Raw genomic sequence first — 22,418 nt, forward strand, 5'->3', positions numbered from 1 at the left:
GTGCACTGAATGGCTGCCCAGTTTACCCACATGACAGTCACACTGAACTTCAAAGTAACTCACGTGTTTGAAGCTCTTTTCTGAGTGGTGTGATAAGGCACTATATAAATACAAGTCGTTTACAGTGTGACCATTAATAAGACAGAAACAGGCACAAGACTGTAATGGTGGTTGAAGAACTTGTGCGACCTTGTCCGTTCTGCAGTGCTCACCCTTGGTACGTGGTCTGGTACCTCTTGACCGGTCACACTGCTTGTTTGTGGCTCAGTGCCTTGGGATGTAAATCTGAATTTATTGTGGGTCCCAGACGCTTGCGTTTGGTGAATTTGACTCGAGCTGAGGCTGGGGTTTCTGCTGTACCCTCGCCAACCCATGGGGAGGGAGGGGGAAAGCATGAACTGACGAGTGTAGAAGTGGAACACCACGGCTATAAAATTACCCCATGGGATAATAGTTGTGAACGCTTAGCACATTTGTCTGAAATTCTTCTCTGCGCTATCTTAGCGGAGGCAGTGCCTATTTATTTTAAGTGGGTTAGTACCTCTGCCAAAGTAGTGGAGTGAGGAATTTCAGACAGATGTGTTAAATGCTTGTATCTGTTATCTATCCCTTAAGCATGATCCGTTGTACAGTGAAATGTCAGTTCATGCAGATACCCAGGCAGCACAGTAGATTGTTACACTGGGATCGTGTGCACCATTCCTGACACAGGGAATTTGCAATCTCTGATCATCAGGTGGTTTGCGGAGATGGGGAGGAGTGAATGCCGTAGGAGGAAGAAAGTCATAAGGCAAGTTAAACTGTGCTACGTTTTAGGAGTCCGGTTGGTAGCACACTCGTCTCTGAGACAGAAGGCTGTAGATTCAGGCCCCACTCCAGGACCTGAGCACACATTCTAAGCTCACCCTTCACAGTGTGGTTCTGAGGGAGTGCTGCATTGTTGGAGGAGCTGTCTTTTGAATGAGTTAAACCGAGGTGCTGCCTTCCTGTTGAAAGTTCGCATGGTGCTATTTGAAGAAGAGTGGGGAGTTCTCCTGGGAATCCTGGCCAACATTCCTCATTTAACCAACACCACCAAAAAAACAGATTGATTCATTTCATTTGTGGTTTGTGGGATCTTGCTGTGCACATTGGCCACCATGTTTGCTTTGATAACTGCAGTCATCCTTGTATCAATGGAAAACAAGGAAGTGGCAGAGGAATTGAACAGATATTTTGTATCTGTCTTCACAGTAGAAAACACTAAAAACATACCAATAATAGTAGAAAGTCAAGGGGCAAAGGGGAGGGAGGAACTAAAAACTATCACTAGAGAAAAAGTACTAGGTAAACTAATGGGTCTAAAGGCTGACAAGTCCCCTGGACCTGATGGCTTGCATCCGAGGGTCTTAAAGGAAGTGGCTACAGAGATAGTGGATGCATTGGTTGTCATCTTCCAGAATTCACTAGATTCTGGAAAGGTCCCAGCGGATTGGAAAACCGCAAACGTAACACCCCTATTCAAGAAGGGAGTGAGACAGAAAGCTGGTTACTATAGACCAGTTAGCCTAACATCTGTCATTGGGAAAATGCTAGAATCCATTATTAAGGAAGTAGTAGCAGGACATTTGGAGACTCATAATACAATCAAGGAGAGTCAACATGGTTTTATGAAGGGGAAATCATGTCTGACAAATTTATTAGAGTTCTTTGAGGAAGTAACAGGCAGGGTGGATAAAGGGGAACCAATGGATGCAGTATATTTGGATTTCCAAAAGGCATTCGATAAGGTGCCACATAAAAGATTACTGCACAAGATAAGAGCTCATGGTGTTGGGGGTAATATACTGGCATGGACAGAGGTTTGGCTAACTAACAGAAAACAAAGAGTCGGGATAAAAGGGTCATTTTCAAAATGGCAATCTGTAACTAGTGGGGTGCCACGGGGCTCAGTGCTGGGGCCTCAACTATTTACAATATATATCAATGTCTTGGATGAAGGAACAGAGTGTCTTGTGGCCAAATTTGCTGATGATACAAAGATAGGTGGAAAAGCAAGTTGTGATGAGGACACAAAGTGTCTGCAAAGGGATATTGACAGGTTAAGCGAATGGGCAAAAATTTAGCAGATGGAATATAATGTGGGAAAATATGAAGTTATCTACTTTGGGAGGAAAATAAAAAAGCAAAATATTATTTGAATGGAGAAATACTACAAAATGCTGCAGTACAGAGGGATCTGGGTGTCTTCGTACATGAAACACAAAAAGTCAACATACAGGTGCAGCAGGTAATCCAGAAGACAAACGGAATATTGTCCTTTATTTCTAGGAGGATGGAGTATAAAAGCAGGGAAGTCATGCCAGAACTGTACAGGGTGCTGGTGAGACCACACCTGGAGTACTGCACACAGTTCTGGTGCCCTTATTTAAGGAAGGACATACTTGCATTGGAGGCAGTTCAGAGAAGGTTCACTAGGTTGATTCTGGGTATGGAAGGGTTCTCTTATGAGGAAAGATTGAACAGGTTGGGTCTATACTCATTGGAGTTTAGAAGAATGAGAGGAGATCTTATTGAAACATACAAGATTCTGAGGGGACTCGATAGGGTAGATGCTGAGAGGATGTTACCCCTCATGGGGGAATCTAAAACTAGGGGGCATAGTCTCAGAATAAGGGGCCGCCCGTTTAAGATGGAAATGAGGAGGAATTTCTTCTCCCAGAGGGTTGTGAATCTTTGGAATTCTTTACCCCAAAAAGCTGTGGAGGCTGAGTCATTGAATACATTCAAGGCTGAGTTAGACAAATTTTTGATCAGCAAGGGAGTCAAAGGATACGGGGAAAGGGCGGGAAAGTGGAGTTGAGGTAAAAATCAGATCAGCCATGATCTCATTAAATGGCGGAGCAGGCTCGAGGGGCCGAATGGCCTACTCCTGCTCCTATCTCTTATGGCTCTCCTGGTCTTAGCAGTGACTTCACTTTTTAAAATTAATTCGGTGGTTGTGAAGTGTTTTGTGACATCTTGAGGTGATAAGGCACTATATAATTACAAGTTCTTTTCTTTTATTGACGCCAGTCCCAACATCTGGTTCCAGAACAACATTGGCAGGATCGAAGAACAAGCATCCTGTTTGCTGCCAGCTGGGGATCACCGCAGGGTACTGTCCCAATTGTGGGGTGGGGGGGAAGAAACTTGTATCCAGAATACTGTGCTATTATTTCTCTGCAGCTTGAATTGTTTAATTTGCATGTGGCCTCCAGGATGATGCCAATGTTAAATTCTTGGACTAAAAACTGAAAATGCTGGAAACACTCAGCAGGTCAGGCAGCATCTGTGGAGAGAGAGAGAAACAGTCAACCTTTCATAAAAGGCCATTGACCTGAAAGGTTAACTCTGTTTCTTTCTCCACAGATGCTGCCTGACCTGCCGAGTGTTTCCGGCATATTCGGTTTTTAATTCCGATTTCCAGCATCCGCGGTATTTTACTTTTGTTAAATTGTTGGCTGGCTAGGAATGCCACATTTTGACTTGGGGGGCCGTTCAATAATTGTTGGGTGTGGGAGTTGAAAATGTTATAAATATATTAAAATATTTATATAATTAATATGTGTAATCTGCACTGACCAAAATTACTGGTGTTGGAGGTGAGCAGAGATAGCAAGTGAGTAAGTTTGCAGATTGTAGTGTGGTTGGGATGATGATTTGGGAAGGGACTCAGTAAAAGTGCATAAGGACCACTGCAGAATACGGGAAGGTGGGAGGGGGGGGCGGGTCTCAGACAGTTGGAATATTATCTCCGTTAGAGGTTCAGACGACCTCTCTTTCCAGCTGTGGTTATTAGAGGTGAATGTATAATTAAATCTTGTTAATTATCATGTACTCGTGGAAACTGAGTTTTGTGTGAAATGACTGCTGATTTTAAAAATGCATTGAGAATTAAATAATTCCATTTCAAGGAGACTATCCCTGTTAACCCTTGGTGTACTCCAGCTTTCAATATCATACGACTCTTGTTTCGTATAAGACTGAAATAATTTCTGTAAATTTTCAATGGTTATAAAGTAGAATTAAACCAGCCAGTGGCCCCACCTGATTGCTGAACAGTGACTTTTAAAAATTAATTCTCGGGATGTGGGCATCGCTGACAGGGCCGACATTTATTACCCATCCCTAATTGCCCTTGAGAAGGTGGTGGTGAGCCACTGCCTTGAACCGCTGCAGTCCGTGTGGTGAAGGTTCTCCCACAGTGCTGTTAGGTAGGGAGTTCCAGGATTTTGACCCAGCGACGATGAAGGAACGGCGATATATTTCCAAGTTGGGATGGCGTGTGACTTGGAGGGGAACGTGCAGGTGATGCTGTTCCCATGCACCTGCTGCCCTTGTCCTTCCAGGTAGTGGAGGTGGCGGGTTTGGGAGGTGCTGCCGAAGAAGCCTTGGCGAGTTGCTGGAAAGTGTGTGAGGATGTCGGGTGAAGATAGGATTGTGTTTGGTTGTGATGCTCTCCGCAGTCGAATAACGTGCCATCGCACATTGTCTAGGCTCACACGTGACCTCACCCAAGCAGCCGCCCTTGGAGGGTGGCTGACTCCCTTTGAGCAACATCCCAACATGAGTCAGTGCCTGAGGGAGAAAGCAAAAATAAAATATCCTTAAAATAAACAAAGAAATTGTGATCTTGTTCCAGCTGAAATTGTGATCTTCTAGTTGAAAGTGAATTTTACTGTTTGGGAAACCTGATGAACCTGCAGATTCTGTTCCATTATTAAGGATACTTTTCTTGTCCTATAAGATGTACACGCAAAGCTGGGTTCCAATTCGGATTTAGTCACACTGGTCCTACATCAAAAGTTTCAAAAATGTTCTTTGAAACACTGAAGTCTCTGGGTTAAAAGTGCACTTTACGATAATTTTATGCAGCCCTGAGTCTGAGTGTTTCCATCACTAGAATCAGCGTGTTGTGCTTTGTTTAAGGAGCTTGTTACTAGGCACCATGACATTGTGGTTAGGTACCTGAGCCAAATGGACCCCACCAAAATCTAACTCTGTTCCATAAGTTTCCAGTTCACTGAATTCAATGCAGAAAGATAGTAAAAGAAAGGCTTGCATTTATTTGCTGCCTTATCACATTTCTCAGAAGTGACTCAGAAAATACTTCACCGACAATGAATTACTGCAGGAGAACTGAGCTATGTATGTCCCTCAACAGCTCCCTCTACGGACTTTGCATCTCACTGCAGCATTGCTATATTTCCAAGAGAAACTCTGTGGGGCCAGTTTTCCCTTAGGGCGGGGAGGGGGGGTAGAAATTGGTGTGTACAGGGCAGTGGGGGCCTAAAAATGGGGCCGCTTGCCTTCCTGGCCCGTTGCCCCCGACGATCGTCCCGCTGGGTCTTTCACAGAGGCCTTGAGCAGTGCCTGCCTGAAACAAACCTTCCCGCACAAATTGGGCTCCAAATGATGTAATTAGGACCCTGATTGCAATTTTAAAGGATATCGGAGTGAAACTTGCGATGTGAACACTCCGCCCATGCGTTCCGACCAGGAAATAGCCCGAACAATTTAAAATAATTTTTTTGTGCAGACTGAAGGAGCAGGGCTGCCGCTCCTGGATCCACAGAAGTACTGAGGCTGGTGAAGTCCCGGCCTCACGGTTGCCTCTTTCCCCCCCCCCCCCCTCCCTCTGCCCCCCACTGAGGGCCTTTGCCGGTGTCCCCGCTGGTTGACGTTCCTGAGGTAGAAGGGTGGCGAGCTGCATCAGGACCCCCTGTATGGCGTCCACAGCGTCCACCTGTCAAATTCAAATGAGGCCGGGGCGGGGGGGCCTTAACATCGCAGCAAACTCTTTACTGCCGGAAGAGGCAACCAAAAATCTAAACCGACCCCTATGCATGTTAAGTGGAAACGACAAGCTGCAGGAAGTGCTGGTACGGTGTGTGGTATAGCTGGTTGTATTCCATGTCCACTTGGCGGGCCAGGGTCGGGGGGGGGGGGTTCCCAACCCTCGGGTCTTACAAACCAGAGTCTAAACTGTGCGGCCTGGGTAAGTGGGACGTGTCTTTACAGGGGGAGAGAGCGCACTCCATATCAGGCAAACAGAAACTCCGCTTGTGTGCATTTCTCTCTTGTTTGGTTTGGAAACTTTTCGTGGTGTTGGGTTTCTTAGCTTATTAGCCATCCACCTGACCAAAAGATAAATGACAATATGCTCATTCTCCCGGAGGACCGCAGTGCCAGTTCTGGTCTGTAGAAGTGTGCATTTTTCTTCACCGCATGGCTCGTATAAAGTGCGAACTCGCCCAAGGTGGAGACTCATTGGGGTAAATTTTGACTTTGTGCGAGAGTGTAATAATGAATTGGCCGCCCGTGATACAACGGTTCCGATTTTACTTTCCACTGACTTCAGTAGGAAAGGAAAACCAGGCGGTTTCCGATATCGCCCGTTTTACACTTACACTATCGCCAACATTACCCCGATTGTGTGCGTTATTGTGGATGTAGGAGCCCACATCCTACCTCGCTGAGATACAACACACAGGAGTGTTGATGTGCTGTCAGCCAGCTCATTAGGAACATTCATTGCTCTTAATATTGGAATCATGATACTGATATTAATAAAAAAAAGTCTACATTTTAAATCATTTTATGCCACTTGCTTAAAACCCACACTACTGATAGAACTGTGTAGTCACCCTGACTGGCACCCGAGTTGCATATCCAGGAGCTTGTTACAAGACCCAAACACAACTCTTTCTTTCTTTCTTTCTTTCTTTCATTCCTTCTTTGGAATTCCTCACTCTGCTGCTGGAGAAAAGTTAGGAAAACAGGAAATAGAATATAAAAATTCAGCCAGGAATACACGAAGGAAAGGAAAATATCTCAAAGTAGCAGGAAATTAAACAAAAAGAGAAGATGGAAAACAGAACAATACAGGAAAAAAATAGAGACTAAGAAATGGGAGGGGGGGGGGGGGGGTAACTGAAGACGTGGGAAGAAACCCAATGAAAGTGAAGCTATAGGACAATAATAAAAGTAATTTAATGAGCTAATCAGCTGGTAATTCTTGGCCCAGGGAGTTGGAGCTCCAACAGGCAAGAATTGGGGCATGGGTTCAAATGCATGATTTCCCACACTTTGAACTCCTGATCTCAGCCATGTTGCTGGGGGAGAGATGCCCATTTCCAATCTCTTCTCTCCACCATCCCCCCACCCCTGCCGGTAGACTCTTTAATCGATGTGCCCTATAGATTTTTGCCATGCCTTCTCTAGAAATGTTTTGAGAATTATTTCCTGGCATTTTGAGCTGTTAACTCAGATTGTGTCACTTGTGTAGCAGTCTTTTAGGGGAAGAGGGGGGAATTTTCTTTCAAGTTGTTGGGGAATGGCGTTCTATGTGAACCCATGGAAACACTCAAAACGGGGTAAAGGTTCACCTTCCTAAAAAGGACATGTGAAATCCCAGTACTCTCCTGCGTCAGCGATTCCTGATCAGATACAGATCAGAAAAAAACAGTAAACCTGTAACATCAGCAGCCCATTAAATCACACTCCCTACAAAAAAATAGGCTACAGGGTTACACTGGATGACTCTCCTAACCAACTACAACTGGGTAAATTTACCATGATTTTATATTGCTAGTCAAAGGTTTTTTTAATGTATGAACCCAGGAAGAGATGGCAATTTACACAATTCAATATGGTGGAACATTATTCCTGTACACTTTAAGTTATGAGATATTAGTGTTTTACAGCCAATGAAGTACATTTGAAGGATAGTCACTGTTGTAATGTAGACGTCCCCTACTGCTCTTCGAATAGTGCCATGGGACCTTTTACGTTCACGTGAGAAGCCAGACTGGGCCTTGGTTTAATGTATCATCCAAAAGACGGCACTTCTGACAGTGCAGCGCTCCTACAGTACTGTACCGAAGTGCCAGATTATTTGCTCAAGTCTCTGGAGTGGGTCTTGAACCCACAATCTTATAACTCAGAAAGAAAGTAAGAACTTTCATTTATATAGCGCCTTTCAGAACCTCAGAACGTCCCAAGCGCTTTACAACCAATGAAGTACTTTTGAAATGTAGCCGCTGTTGTAATGTAGGAAAGGCGGCAGCCAATTTGCGCACAGCAAGGTCCCACGAACAACAATGTGATGATGACCAGATAATTTGTTTATCGTAATGTTTGTGGAGTGATAAATATTGGTCAGGACACTGGGGAGAACGCCCCTGCTCTTCTTCAAAATAATGCCATGGGACCTTTTATGTCCATCTGAGAGGGCAGATGGGGCCTCGGTGGAACGTCTCATCCGAAAGACAGTACCTCCGACAGTGCAGCACTCCATCAGTACTGCACTGGAGTGTCAGTCTAGATTATATGCTCAAGTCGCTGGAGTGGGACTTGAACCTGGAAACTTCTGACTTAGAGGTGTGAGTTCTATCACTGAGCCAAGGCCCACAATTACATAAATTAGCTATGGTCATAGGCTGGAGTTTAAAAAAAGAGAGTCAGTCACTCTGGTAAATCTAATGTTTCGTCTGTAAACTCTGAACGTAAAATAGTTTGCAATGTACACTCTTAATATGGAGCAACAATAGGAGCCCTTCACTCCATCGGGACAATTGGGAAATCTGATCTCTAAGGATATACAGGTATGAGTGTGGGAGTAAACGAACATTCGCAGCAAATTGATTTAATTACAAATGCTAGCGTGGTAGACTCCCAATTGGACAAATTGTAATTCCAGTCTTGACACTGGCATTGGGGTTCCAGTTGGTGGTCTTTTTTGCTTGTGCCTCTGAGAAGCACCTTGTTTTTCTACGCTAAAGGCACAATGTAAATGCAAGTTGTTGTTCAATTTGTCAGGTTGTGGCCATGGTGCCTGAGAGAGGAAAGCTAAGACTTGCATTCTCCTATTTCGCTATCTCTCATTCGTGTGTTTCTTACTAAATGGAATGGGTTTGATCGGCCAAATGGCCTTTTCTCTCATTCAAGTGTCAGTTTGAATCAGTTGGCAGTACACTAACCTTTGAGTCAGATGGTTGTGGGTTCAAGCTCCACTCTTGGATTTTTTTTTGCCTCTCCCAGGAGATTACATACCTGCAAAGGGGGGAGGGGGTGGGTGAGGTTAGGAAGGGTCCAGCCTTGATGAACCAGGCTTTTATATCATATACACTGCAGACATTGTGTATATTTTTGGTCACCCTCACTCATAATTTTTCTCCTCGTCATCCTCCTCTTCCTCCTGGGTCAACTGACGGAGTATCATTATCCGTAGAGTTAACTTTATTCTCTCCCAACCAGAGCGAACAGCAGCTGAGGAAAGGCGAAGGCTCCCAACTTAGAACGAATTTCTTCTTTAGAAAAAAATTGTCTTATTTCACCGGAATCTACGAAGAAGTTAAGTTGGCATTATTTGAATTTTAATTTTAAAGCATTACTGAATGATGGATAGCAAATACAGTGTGAGGCTGGGTTTATGGTTACATAAACCATCACTCACCTCTGCTCTGCTTGTCTGGACAAGTAAAAGCTGGGCCCAGATTTTGTTGTCAACATTTACACTACCAAAAATAGACTGAATATCTGAAGGACGCGCGGCTTTGAGATCCGAGCACCCTAATGATCTATTTATTTCCCCTCGTTCACCTCTTGTTCTTTAATAGATGGGCTTCTAATGACACTTTATTAATACATGGGTGCATTAAATTGTCTGGTTGGCTGCCCGTAATTAATTCCCACATAGAAAAGCATCCTACATTCTTTTAAGAAAGGGAGAAAAACAGAGTTCTGAGGAGAAATTCCACATTCCTATCTGTCGACGCAAGGCTTAGCGCTTATGACCTTCAACAGCAAATCTTAAATAAAAATTGATGGCTGTTTAAAAAAAAACACAATGGTTCGCTAAAATAAACTTGAGAAAACTCTGGAGGGTTGAGGTGATTTTCATGTTTTAATTCGGCAGTGTTGCAAAAGACACTTGTCATTCATCGCATTGCAGCACCGCAATGGGACGGGTGCATCTGTAGGTCAGTAATGTTAATGAATTCATCCATTTGTATTGGTTACCGATGATGAGCCAAAAGATTCTGCACTGAAATAAGAGAACTCCAGCGTTTCGAGGCCGTTTCCTCTCTCCCCTCTGTTCAAATACAGAATCTGCTTCAAACTCTGCTCTCACCTTGTGCTTTAAACTGTCTTCTGTCACCAGGAGACCCACTCAAATTTAAGCCTCATTCTTATCGCTGATGGGACTATTTAAACCCTTCAATGTGTTGTAGGTTGGACTCTGTCGCAAGGCGATGTGCTCTTCTGTATATCAGGAAATAATATTGTAATCAAAGACACTTGCATGCCAAAACATCTTAAATATTTTACGCGATGATTTAGGTTTTTGAAATGCACTGGCTGCTGTTTTGTAGGCAAACCTTGGTTATCATTCAATAAAATTGCAGTGATTGATCCCTCAGTGTGGGCAGCATCCTCCATCAGTGGTCTGCTGTCTACATCTGCCTTGAGGCAAATATTGGCATCTGAGTGAATTCTGGAATCCCTCTAGAGTTTATTTGCTAATCCTTTATAAAGCACTGGTTAGGCCTCAGCTAGTTTGTGTCCAATTCTGGGCAACACCTTGCCCAGGAGGATGTTAAGGCCTTGGAGATGGTGCAAAGTAGATTTACTAGAATGGTACTGGGGAAGATGGACTTCGGTTGTGTGGAGAGAGTAAAGAAGCGGGGGTTGTTCTCCTCCTTTTACAGCAGGGAAGCTTATGGGGCGATTTAATAGCAGTGTTCAAAATTATGAAGGGCTTCGATAGAGTAAATAAGGAGAAAGTGTTTCCACTGGCAGGAAGGGTTGGCAACCAGAGGACACAGATTTAAGGTAATTGTCAAAAGAACCAGAGGGGAGATGAGGAGAATGTTTTTTTTACTCTGCGAGTTGTTATGATCTGGAATGCGCTGCCTGAATGGGTGGTGGAAGCAGAGTCAATAGTAACTGTCAAAAGGGAATTGGATAAATACATGAAAGGGAAAAAGTTGCATGGCTATGGGGAAAGAGGAGGGGAAGTGGGACTAATTGGATAGCACGTTCAAAGAGCCGCCACAGGCACGATGGGCCGAATGGCCTCCTTCTGTGCTGTATTATTCTATGATTCTATAATCTGGTGCCTACATATACCAAGAAAATCTGACAACTAATGTCTGCCATAGTTTAGCAACTGGGTTGTGTGATTTGTCGCTCCCTGTAAACTTTTGTCAATTCAGTCTAAACCGCTGATGACTGACTAATTTTAAGAATTTGCGGATGATTTTATGATCTGGTTCACTGATTAACGAAAGGAGCAAGCCCCAGCTGTTAAATTGACTGAGCCAGTAGGCGAGTTGTTTAAAACCGCTCTTGCGATTAAATGCTTGTGCTCCAAATCCGTGCAAACAGGGTTACTGTGGTTTTAAAGATTGCAATACCCCAAGTTATTTGTACTGCAGCTTGTAGTAAGTTAAAATAGCCTCGGTGATCCAGTGTACGGAAAGTTGCTCCACCAGCTGCTGTATCATGGGAATGGGACACCAGGAAAGTTTTAAAAAATATATATAATCAGTGTGTAAATGAGCATGGGCATAACAATGGGCATCTTGGCATGTAAGGACAGTCATGGTGAGTGTTCGGATGGGGGAAACTTGGGCACATTCCTGACAGTGACATTCTATTATGGTAACATTAGTTCAGAGTCATGGCTCATTAAACACAGAGCAACTATTGTGACAACTTGGGACCTTTACCTTCCCTATAGTATTACAACATCTCTTTTTTTTTTAATGAGGTTTAGCTTTAATCCACCTAGAAACCAAACCTCAGTCGTTTCCATTGGGTACTGAGTGCGTATTTTTGTTATTGGTCAGGTAGTCGAGTCAATGGCCCATGGAATGTAGGAAATGCATGAGTGAAGCTGACTCAGTAATATTGTGGCATTTCTTTCCCAGCCTGGCTTAAAGTCTGCCAATAAAAAAAGATGTCACAACCCCACTCTCGCCCTGCAGATTCACATAAAAAGTATGTGCACATAACAAAGGAATAAAACAAACTCTGAGCAAGATGAGGGAAAAGAGACTGTTTAGGCACTTTAATATTAATATTGGCGCTTTTTAATATTATCAACAGCTCTCTAATATAAAGGACCCGATCTCCGGAAGCTCTGTAGCATCGGAGGCTCGTGCTTTCGTGGGTCTTGGGCTGCTGACGTCCGATCTCATCAAAAGTAAAACCTGTCCAGTCAGATTCTGTCCCTTTTTTAGTTACAGGAATCATGGGGCTGAGATTGGTCTTGGACGGTGGGTGTAAAACGGGTGGCAGCGAATCGCCATTGTTAATGGAAATACTGTCAGTGGAAAAGAAAATCAGGGCTGCTGATTCGCCATTGCCCAAGACCAATTTTACCTCTCCCCTGCGATGGGCCTGAAGTAGCAGTGCATAGATATTGATTTTATTTTCCCTGTATTTCAGCACTCTTTATTTGAGTACCACTCTCCAGGGACTCCTGGCTCCTTCCTTTTTGTACTCGACTGTTCCAATGCTCTCCTGGCCGGCCTCCCCCCTTCCACCCTCTGTACCCTAACTTGCACCAAATCCCGTTACCCGTCACCCCTGTACTCTCTGAACTACATTGGCTCCCGGTCCGGCCATGGCTCGATTTTAAAATTCTCATCCTTGTTTTCAAATCCCTCCATGGCCTCGCCCCTCCCTATCTCCTCCAGCCCTACAACCCTCCGAGATCTCTGCGCTCCTCCAATTATGGCCTCTATCATTTCTCTGATTTTCAGAGCTCCACCATTGGCAGCCGTACCTTCCACTGCCTAGGTCCTACGCTCTGGAATTCCCTCCCTAAACCCGACCCCTCTTTATTTCTCTCTCTCCTCCTTTTTAAGATGCTCCTTAAAACCGATCTCTTTTAACAAGCTTTTGGTCACTTGAGCTAATATCTCCTTATGTGGCTCAGTGTCAAATTTTGTTTGAAAATCGCTCCTGTGGAGTGCCTTTGGACGTTTTACTATGTTAAAGGCGCTATGTAAATGCAAGTTGTTGTTGTTGGGGACGGTATTTATCAGCTAATGCCTCTCTTTAGCAAATTTAGCTGTAATCTGACCTGCCTTCTGGTGCTTTTATACTGAGGGTACTGGTTTTACCTGCTCTACAATGTTGCCTCTGCATCACCCTTTGGTCAGGCAAATCTGAGGGCAGATACATGTGCTAACATGCATGTCCAATATTTAACAAGGGTAAGAGAGATAAACTAGAAATTAGTCTAATGTCAGTTGTGGGGCAGTTACTAGAATCTCTTATTAGGGACAGAGTGACTGAGCATTTGATCAAATATGAGCTGATCAGAGAGAGCCAGCATGGATTTGTAAAGGGTCAGTCATGTCTAATAAACCTAGTTGAATTTTTTGAGGAGGTGACTAACTCCTTGAAACATATAAAATTCTGACAGGGCAAGACAGACTGGATGTAGGGAGGATGTTTACCCTGGCTAGGGGGTCCAGAAAGAGGGTCCACAGGCTCAGGATACAGGGTAGGACATTCAGGACTGAGATGAGGAGAAATTTCTTCACTCAGAGGGTGGTGAACCTGTGGAATTCTCTACCACAGAAGGCTGTGGAGGCCAAGTCACTGAATATAATTAAGAAGGAGCTAGATAGATTTCTAGACACAAAAGGCATCAAGGGGTATGGGGAGAGAGCGGGAATATGGTATTGAGATAAAGGATCAGCCACGATCATATTAAATGGCAGAGCAGGCTTGAAGGGCCTATTAACCTACTCCTGCTCCTATTTTCTATGTTTCTATGTAGTAGAAAAGGGAGTGTCTATGGATGTTATTTATATGGATTTCCAGAAGGCATTTGATATGGTTCCACATAAGAGCCTGTTAACAAAATGAGAGTGCATGGAATTGGAGGCAACCTATTGGCTTGGATAGGGAATTGGTTAGTAGGTAGGAGTCAGAGAGTAGGGATAATGGGCATGTACTCAAATTGACCGGATGTGACTAGTGGTGTCCCCCAGGGATTTGTACTGGGACCAAAGCTTCTCACCATATTTATAAATGATTTGGATGGAGGAATAGAGAGCTGTATCTCTAAGTTTGCTGACGACACTCAGATGGCACAGTAAATAATGTAGGTGGGAGCAGAAAGTTGCAAAGGGACGTTGATAGATTAAGTGAGTGGGCAAAACTGTGGCAGATGGAGTTCAATGTGGGAAAGTGTGAGCTCATCCACTTTGGACCTGAAAAAGACAGATCAGAGTATTTTCTAAACGGTGAGAAGCTAGGAACTGTGGATGAGCAGAGAGATTTAGGGGTCCAAGTACAGGAATCACTTAAAGCTAGTGGACAGGTACCAAAATATATTAAAAAGGCTAATGGAATGTTGGCCTTTATCTCAAGAGGGCCGGAATACAAAGAGGTGGAAGTTATGTTACAGCTGTACAGAGCCCTGGTTGGACCCTATCTGGAGTATGCATTCAGTTTTGGGCATCGGACCTCAGGAAGGATGTATTGGCCTTGGAGGGTGTGCAACGCAGATTCACCAGAATGACACTGGGGTTAAAAGGATTAAATTATGAGGCCAGGTTGCGTAGACTAGGCTTGTATTCACTTGAATAAAGAAGATTAAGGGGTGATCTAATTGAGGTGTTTCAGTTGATTAAAGAATTTGATTGAGTAGATAGAGAGAAACTACTTCCTCTGGTGGGAGAGTTCAGAACAAAGGAGCATAACCTTTAAAATTAGAGCTTGGCTGTTCAGGGATGATATCAGAAAGCACTTCTTCACACAAATTTCAAAGCTGAGAGTGATAGATTTTTGTTAAGCAAGGGAATTAAGGGTTACAGAACCAAGGCGGGTAGATGGAGTTAAGATACAGATCAGCCATGATCTAATTGAATGGCGGAACAGGCTCAAGGGGCTGAATGGCCTACTCCTGTTCCTATGTTCCAATGCTGGTTAAATGTTTAATGTTAGCAAAGAAGTCTTGGGAACTCAGACCTTGAATCATACAGCATAGAAGGAGGCCATTCGACCCATCATGCCTGTGCTGGCTCTTTGAAAGAGCTATCCAATTAGTCCCACTCACCCCATCTCTTTCCCCATAGCCCTGCAAACCTCCAATATTCTAAAAGTTTAAAAATGCTGCTTACTTCTCACAAATAAGTGGCAGTTCATAAAACCATGGATGAGGGCTACTACTCAGCCGATGTAGCTCATCCATTTAGGGAAAAAACTTATATTCTCCCTTCGTGTCACAACTTAGCCTGATCCTTCATCTGCCTACTGTCCTCATGTTCTGAACAAACCTAAGATTGGCGCCTCCACTTACTTATCTGGAAGAACATTCCAAATGTTGGTCACTCTTTGTGTGAAGAAGTTGTGAAGATAGCAGTGTTTGCCCATGCCCCTATGTGGTTCTCTTATACTGAAGCTGAAGTGGTGTGAGTTTAATGCTGTTTGATATTGCTCTGGTGCTGTGTGAGCTCCCAGCCCATGGATCGTGTGTAACGCTCAAGTAAACTTGCCAGAATTGCTACTTGGTCTCCCAGGCCACAGACCCTCGTGAACCTGACAAGTTCACATTGGTGTTGCCACCAGCTACATAAGACCCGTGATTTGGGAGTCAGCAGCACTACAGAAAGAAGAAGAAAGACTTGCATTTATATAGCGCCTTTCACAACCTCAGGATGTCCCAAGTGCTTTACGAAATGTAGTCACTGTGGCAGCCAATTTGCATACAGCAAGGTCCTACAAACAGCAATGTGATAATAACCAGATAATCTGTATTTAGTGATGTTAATTTGAGGGTCAAATATTGGCTAGGACACTGGGGAGAACTCTCCTGCTCTTCTTCTAAATAGTGCCATGGGATCTTTTACATCCACCTGAAGGGCAGATGGGGCCTCTGTTTAACATCTCATCCGAAAGATGGCACCTCCAACAGTGTAGCCCTCCCTTAGTAATGCATTGGAGTGTCAGCCTAGATTTTGTGCTTAAATCTCTGGAGTGGGACTTGAACCCACAACCTTCTGATTCAGAGTCGAGAGTGCTACCCATTGAGCCACGGCTGAGCAGTACAAAAAGCAGTTAAAACTCCTCCAGGTGGTCACACTTCTGTTAAGTCCAATCTGGGCTCAGGACAATGCAGATATACTGCCTGTCTTGTGACTCCAGGCTGCTTTGCAGTGATACATTGGGGCAGACCATGCACAGAGCGGCCTGGCAACGATCGCTGCAGCTCCTGTGAAATACATTTATGAATGTACTTACTGCAGGCTCTGTGGCAGTGTCTTGCATGATTTTGAGCTTTTAAAGAATTGTGCAAAAACAACCCCTCTGAGCAGCGTAAGTTGATTCTTGTGTCTGTGAGAATAGAAGACACACCCACAAGCAGGCCTCATTCATTTAAAGTTAGTATTCTGGAAGTCATTGTAAACAATTTTTTTAATATAAAAAGCCAAAGAAATAATTGAATTAAATTAGACAGAAGAGAAAAGTTTAAAATATTTTTTTAATGACCAAAAACTACTAAAGTAAGGAGTAATATGAGTCTCCTCATTTTCTAAATTTAATTTTTAGTTGTTTACCAGTCATAGAGTTATCGTGCTTTTAAAACTTAGTTTAGACCTTGTACTTTCAAGCCTACCATCTTGGTGGCATAATTAGTTACGTTCCAGCTGGGCCGATGAGCAAGTTTGCGATTTTTCAGTGATTTCAATGATTGCAGCGTACGATGGCCCTTTAATTCGCAGCTGTCAAATCGCCGACGAGCCGATAGGAGCAAATTCATGATTTCCGCATTTTACTGCGTGTGTGCAAATGCGGCAACTTTCTCCTTCGATTCGCCATAAAAAACGGAGAGCGCTGTTGAGCTCTCCATTATTTCGGGAGCAAGTTCTGCCCCAAGATGTGTGGTATAACTGCTCCATTCTGCTAATCTTATTTTGTGTTGGTGCTGTGGTTAGGATGGCGATGAGATACATCGACGCTTGGAATAATACCGGTTAAATACAACAGAAATCCGGGTTAAATTTTTTCCTGTACTTTACTCTAAATGGATTCTTCCTACTCCCTTTGGCACCTGTCTATTGCAGAACTATTACCTTCTACCTATAGAAAGACTTGTATTTATATAAGCAGCAAAGTGCTTCACATACAATGAATTACTTTTAAGTGCAGGAACTATTGGGCTGGAACTTGCTCTGTGGTAAGGCTGTCTGCACATCTTGCATACAATGACAACAAAACTACTTACCTTGTGGTCTCCAATGTCCACTTGCTCCATTTTAAGTTTTTTTTTCTTAGTTCAGTTCTGTAATATCAGCGCACCGACCTGCGTACTGATTAACTCTGTGGGAATGGAAGCCATGCCCACAGAATCTGTCAAGAGAAGTCACCCCCACAAACAGGCAAACAAAACGCATTCATTTAAAGTGAACTTGTCTATGTTAGGTTAAATTTTTACTTACACTATCTTATAAAAAGCCAAGCAAATGATCTAATTTAATGAAACTTACAGAAGTTAAAAGTTTTTAAAACATTTTTTTTAATGATCAAAAACTATTAAAGTAAGAGTAATTTGACATTTCACATTTTTAAAATTTAATTTTTTGTTGTTTCGCTGTCGTTAATAGTCACCGCGCTTTTAAAAAGTAGTGTAGGGCTGGTATTTTCCAGCATACCGTTTGGTGACGTAAATATCTTAGTTCCAGCTGGACAGATGGGTAAGTTTACGAATGTTTCCTGGTTTTATTGATTGTAGCGTAGGTGGCCCTTTAATTCGGAACTGTCAAACCACCGGCGAACCAAGTTTGCGATTTCGGGGTTTTACTGCGCGAACTTGGAGAGGACGACATTGTGGAGCGGCGTCCTTGGGTGAGTAATTTCTGGCCCATTATGTAAGCAAACCGTTTAGCGCAGAAAGATGCCACAAACAGCAGTGAGATGAACGACAAGTTGATCGCCAGGAATTTGCTCGGGGATTCTCCTGCTTGGTCGTCGTAACTTCGGTAGAAGATCAGCGTAAACACTGGATAGATGCGTAAAAAGGGTTTCTGCCAATCTTCCGTTGGAGTTAGAGCAGCCGATCAGGCGAACCCCCAAGGGAATTCCCGGTGGATATGTTTTTTAGTGGAATTTAGAGAGGAGTGTTGGCTTAGAGTCAGTGAGAACTCGCTACTTTTCTTCAAATGGTGCCAGATGAACCAGTGGGTCTTTTTCTGTCGGCCATTTTCATATGTTCGTATGTAAAACATCAGAACAGGTAGACGGGGCTTTGGCCTGCTGTCCCATCCAAAGATTGTCACCTCTGACAGTTTCGCACTCTTCTGCACTGGAGTGTAAATCTAGATTATATGCTCAAGTCTTGGAATGGGGCTTCAACCCAAAACTGTCTGAATCAGAGCTGCCTAGCAACTAAGCCAAGCTGACACTACAAAAAAAAAACATACATGAGAATAGCCCTGTTTTGGTTCTAGGTCGTTGAATGGGTCAGGAGCTGACGTTCAGAACAAAATATTCCAGAATCTTCCTACGCAAGCGTTACCGTGGCATCTTCTCTGGGCTGCGTGTAACTTTTGAGGATAAGGAGGATGACTGTGAATGATAGTGAGTAAGAAATTTAAATCACGTTCTTTGGGGACAAAGAAAAGAATTGTTCACAAAGGAAGATAGCAACTCCACGTAGGTAACAATAAGGCTCACAGCCCACTCATTGCTGGAAGAGCTTAAATAACAATTTATAAGATTTATGGCCTTTTTGGGCATGTGTGGATTTTTGCTCCTCTAGGTGAGGGATCCTATAAATCCTGAGGAATTCAATGCTTCCCTGCTTTGCACCTAATGACTCTCAAAAGTACTTGTAGGTCAACTGTAACGAGGATTAAATCCAAAGAGAAACTGTTTGGTGACACCTCTCACAATGTGACTAAACCCCGGCACGGAATAACGGAGTGGAGTTTCCGTTAGTTTTGCGCCCAAATTCCAGCCCGATCGGCCGAACCAGCGCAAAAGATCGGGGAATTTTAAACGTAAGCAAGTTACGTCCCAAAACACTTGTGCTTGGGTTTTCCACAATCTCTTATGCTGCTTCAAGATTCAATTCGCCCGAATAGGGCCCCATTCACAAACTGGCCTCACCCCCAGGTCGAAATTGTGAGATTCCACCGATCGCGCTGGTTCGGGAAGGCCCTTCAAAATGCGCTCATTTTCAAGGGTGCACAGGCGCTAATAGGCATGTTTTAAAAGTTTTCATATCAAAAAATATTTAATTTACTAAGAAACTGACTAGTCTACACTAATGAAACTATAAAATGATTCAGTATATTTGTCATTTTCAGTGATTTAAAATCAAATTACTCACAGCTGGAGGACTGGACACCTTTATTAAAAATGCTTATCGTTGGTGATAAACCTATTTTCAGTATTATTAATAAAACTGCACCAGGTTACCTCTCCTAAATACATCAAGGAATACTTTTAATGGAAAGAAAAATAATAAACGATAACGTTCTATTATGCTGCCCGATTGCACTGGTTCATGAAAGATTTAAAGTTTGTGATTATGCAAATAAGTTTTTGTGGAAATGTGAACTGCAACCTAACCAGTGCAATTCCAAGCACATTTTGGGTGCAATTTTCTGATTGCGCCCAAAGCGGAAATTCTACCCTAATAAGTTCTATTTTCCTACAGCAGTTATCCCTTCGAGGATTAATGCTGTTCATTCACATCCACTAGACACTGAGTTGAAACCATTCTGAAGTAATTTTGTGCAGGAGCCTTGGAGCCAACAGAAAAAGAAGAATCTATAATCTGACTTATCCAGACTGAAGGTTGCTTGCCAGTGCTGATGCCCACACTCTAATAGTAAAGGATGACATAAGGACAGTGGTAAGAAAGGAACTTTGCTCGGAAGATCAGGAAGTAGAATCAGTATGGGTGGAAATAAGAAATAACAAGGGGCAGAAAACATTGGTGGGAGTAGTTTACAGGCCCCCTAACAGTAGTAATACCGCTGGACAGAGTATTAATCATGGAATAATAGGAGCTTGTAACAAAGGTAATGTAGTAATTGTGGGGGACTTCAATCTTCATATAGACTGGGCAAATCAAATTGGCAAAGGTAGTTTGGAGCACGAGTTCATGGAATGCATTCGAGACAGTTTCCTAGAGCAATACGTCATGGAACCAACCAAGGAACAGGCTATTTTAGATCTTGTATTATGTAATGAGACGGGGTTAATTAGTAATCCCACAGTAAGAGATCCTCTGGGGAAGAGTGATCATAATATGATAGCATTTCACATTAAGTTTGAGAGTGACACACTTAAGTCAGAAACTAAAGTCTTAAACTTAAATAAAGCCTATTTCATAGGTATGAGGGACGAGTTGGCTAAGGTAGATTGGGAAATTAAATTAAAGGGTATGACGGTTGAAAAGCAATAGCAAACATTTAAAGAAATATTTCAACATTCTCAACAAATACATATTCCATTGAGAAATAAAAACTCCACGGGAAAAGTGATCCACCAGTTGCTATCTAAAGAAGTTAAGGATAATATTAGATTAAAAGAAGAGGCCTATAATGTTGCCAAAAAGAGTAATAAGCCTGAGGATTGGGAAAGTTTTAGAAACCAGCAAAGGACTACCAAAAAATTGATAAAAAGGGAGAAAATGGAATATGAAAGTAAACTAGCAAGAAATATAAAAATGGATTGTAAGAGCTTCTACACGTATGTAAAAAGGAAGAGAATAACAAAAGTAAACGTTGGTCCCTTAGAGGCTGAGACAGGAGAAATTATAATGGGGAATCAGGAAGTGGCAGATGCGTTAAACAAATATTTTGTATCTGTCTTCACAGTAGAAGATACAAAAAACATACTAGAAATGGTGGGGAATCAAGGATCTAATGAGAGGCACTTAAAGTAATTAATATCAGTAGAGAAAAAGTACTGTTAAAAGCTGATAAATCCTCTGGACCTGATGGCCTACATCCTAGGGTTTTAAAAGAGGTGGTTGCAGAGATAGTGGATGCATTGGTCATGATCTTCCAAAATTCCCGAGATCCTAGAACGGTCCCAGCGGATTGGAAGGCAGCAAATGTGACCCCGCTATTCAAGAAAGGAGAGAGAGAAAACCGGGAACTACAGGCCAGTTAGCCTGCATCAGTCGCGGGAAAATGCTGGAATCCATTATTAAGGAAGTGGTAAGAGGGCACTTAGAAAATCATAATATGATTAGGCAGAGTCAACATGGTTTTATGAAAGGGAAACCGTGTTTGACAAATTATTAGAATTTTTTGAGGATGTAACTAGCAAGGTAGGTAAAGGGGAACCAGTGGATGTTGTATATTTGGATTTTCAAAAGGCATTCAATAAGATGCCACATAAAAGGTTGTTATACAAGATAAGGACTCATGGGGTTGGGGGTAACATATTAGCATGGATAGAGGATTGGTTAACAGACAGAAATCAGAGAGTAGGGATAAACAGGTCATTTTCAGGTTGCCAGGCTGTAACCAGTGGGGTGCCACAAGGATCGGTGCTTGGGCCTCAGCTATTCACAATCTATATTAATGACTTAGATGAAGGGACTGAGTGTAATGTATCCAAGTTTGCTGACGATACAAAGCCAGGTGGGAAAGTAAGCTGTGAGGAAGACAGTCTGCAAAGGGATATAGACAGGTTAAGTGAGTGGGCAAGAAGGTGGCAGATGGAGTATAATGTGGGGAAATGTGAGGTTATTCACTTTGGTAGGAAGAATAGAAAAACAGAATATTTTTTTAAATGGTGAGAAACTATTAAAAGTTGGTGTCCAGAGAGACTTGGGTGTCTTGGTACACAAAACACAAAAAGTTAGCATGCAGGTACAGCAAACAATTAGGAATACAAATGGCATGTTGGCCTTTATTGCAAAGGGGTTGGAGTACAAGAGTAAGGAAGTCTTACTACAATTGTACAGGGCTTTGGTGAAACCTCACCTGGAGTACTGCGTACAGTTTTGGTCTCCTTATCTAAGGAAGGATATACTTGCCTTAGAGGCAGTGCAATGAAGGTTCACTAGATTAATTCCTATGAGGAGAGATTGAGTAGAATGGGCCTATTCTCTCTGGAGTTTACAAGAATGAGAGGTGATCTCATTAAAACATATAAGATTCTGAGGGGGCTTGACAGGGTAGATGCTGAGAGGTCGTTTCCCTGGCTGGAGCGTCTAGAACTAGGGGGCATAAGGGGTCGGCCATTTAAGACTGAGATGAGGAGGAATTTCTTCTCTCAGAGGGTTGTGAATCTTTGGAATTCACTATCCCAGAGGGCTGTGAATGATAAATTATTGAATATATTCAAGGCTGAGATAGACAGATTTTTTGGAGTCTAAGGGAATCAAGGGATATGGGGATCGG

This window comes from Heptranchias perlo, chromosome 17 (genome assembly GCF_035084215.1).
Source record: "Heptranchias perlo isolate sHepPer1 chromosome 17, sHepPer1.hap1, whole genome shotgun sequence".
Taxonomy (NCBI): domain Eukaryota; kingdom Metazoa; phylum Chordata; class Chondrichthyes; order Hexanchiformes; family Hexanchidae; genus Heptranchias; species Heptranchias perlo.